Source organism: Phaseolus vulgaris, chromosome 11 (assembly GCF_051622355.1).
Source record: "Phaseolus vulgaris cultivar YP4 chromosome 11, ASM5162235v1, whole genome shotgun sequence".
In the NCBI taxonomy this organism is placed as follows: Eukaryota; Viridiplantae; Streptophyta; class Magnoliopsida; order Fabales; family Fabaceae; genus Phaseolus; species Phaseolus vulgaris.
In genome coordinates this window covers 55,627,501-55,629,944 of record NC_143508.1, presented here as the reverse complement: position 1 = coordinate 55,629,944, position 2,444 = coordinate 55,627,501, and positions in this window count along the sequence as shown.

Below are 2,444 nucleotides of genomic sequence, written 5' to 3'. Positions count from 1 at the left end.
GTTTTCCAAAACCATGATTTTCGTTTTTCACCAAAATCACCACCAAGCCACAAAATCAAGCCAAAACACCAAAATCATGAACTTGGCTATGCACCAACCATGTCAAGATCAATTCCTTTTGATCCCAAACTTCTCCCACATCACTTTGAAGGCATTTGTGAGGATTGAGTCCAGCCAGTTTTCCAAAACCATGATTTTCGTTTTTCACCAAAATCACCACCAAGCCACAAAATCAAGCCAAAACACCAAAATCATGAACTTGGCTATGCACCAACCATGTCAAGATCAATTCCTTTTGATCCCAAACTTCTCCCACATCACTTTGAAGGCATTTGTGAGGATTGAGTCCAGCCAGTTTTCCAAAACCATGATTTTCGTTTTTCACCAAAATCACCACCAAGCCACAAAATCAAGCCAAAACACCAAAATCATGAACTTGGCTATGCACCAACCATGTCAAGATCAATTCCTTTTGATCCCAAACTTCTCCCACATCACTTTGAAGGAATTTGTGAGGATTCAGTCCAGCCAGTTTTCCAAAACCATGATTTTCGTTTTTCACCAAAATCACCACCAAGCCACAAAATCAAGCCAAAACACCAAAATCATGAACTTGGCTATGCACCAACCATGTCAAGATCAATTCCTTTTGATCCCAAACTTCTCCCACATCACTTTGAAGGCATTTGTGAGGATTCAGTCCAGCCAGTTTTCCAAAACCATGATTTTCGTTTTTCACCAAAATCACCACCAAGCCACAAAATCAAGCCAAAACACCAAAATCATGAACTTGGCTATGCACCAACCATGTCAAGATCAATTCCTTTTGATCCCAAACTTCTCCCACATCACTTTGAAGGCATTTGTGAGGATTGAGTCCAGCCAGTTTTCCAAAACCATGATTTTCGTTTTTCACCAAAATCACCACCAAGTCACAAAATCAAGCCAAAAATCCAAAATCATGGCACTTGGCTATGCACCAACCATGTCAAGATCAATTCCTTTTGCTCCCAAACTTCTCCCACATCACTTTGAAGGCATTTGTGAGGATTGAGTCCAGCCAGTTTTCCAAAACCATGATTTTCGTTTTTCACCAAAATCACCACCAAGCCACAAAATCAAGCCAAAACACCAAAATCATGAACTTGGCTATGCACCAACCATGTCAAGATCAATTCCTTTTGATCCCAAACTTCTCCCACATCACTTTGAAGGCATTTGTGAGGATTGAGTCCAGCCAGTTTTCCAAAACCATGATTTTCGTTTTTCACCAAAATCACCACCAAGCCACAAAATCAAGCCAAAACACCAAAATCATGAACTTGGCTATGCACCAACCATGTCAAGATCAATTCCTTTTGATCCCAAACTTCTCCCACATCACTTTGAAGGCATTTGTGAGGATTGAGTCCAGCCAGTTTTCCAAAACCATGATTTTCGTTTTTCACCAAAATCACCACCAAGCCACAAAATCAAGCCAAAACACCAAAATCATGAACTTGGCTATGCACCAACCATGTCAAGATCAATTCCTTTTGATCCCAAACTTCTCCCACATCACTTTGAAGGCATTTGTGAGGATTCAGTCCAGCCACTTTTCCAAAACCATGATTTTCGTTTTTCACCAAAATCACCACCAAGCCACAAAATCAAGCCAAAACACCAAAATCATGAACTTGGCTATGCACCAACCATGTCAAGATCAATTCCTTTTGATCCCAAACTTCTCCCACATCACTTTGAAGGCATTTGTGATGATTGAGTCCAGCCAGTTTTCCAAAAGCATGATTTTCGTTTTTCACCAAAATCACCACCAAGCCACAAAATCAAGCCAAAACACCAAAATCATGAACTTGGCTATGCACCAACCATGTCAAGATCAATTCCTTTTGATCCCAAACTTCTCCCACATCACTTTGAAGGCATTTGTGAGGATTGAGTCCAGCCAGTTTTCCAAAACCATGATTTTCGTTTTTCACCAAAATCACCACCAAGCCACAAAATCAAGCCAAAACACCAAAATCATGAACTTGGCTATGCACCAACCATGTCAAGATCAATTCCTTTTGATCCCAAACTTCTCCCACATCACTTTGAAGGCATTTGTGAGGATTCAGTCCAGCCAGTTTTCCAAAACCATGATTTTCGTTTTTCACCAAAATCACCACCAAGCCACAAAATCAAGCCAAAACACCAAAATCATGAACTTGGCTATGCACCAACCATGTCAAGATCAATTCCTTTTGATCCCAAACTTCTCCCACATTACTTTGAAGGCATTTGTGAGGATTCAGTCCAGCCAGTTTTCCAAAACCATGATTTTCGTTTTTCACCAAAATCACCACCAAGCCACAAAATCACCACCAAGTCACAAAATCATGAACTTGGCTATGCACCAACCATGTCAAGATCAATTCCTTTTGATCCCAAACTTCTCCCACATC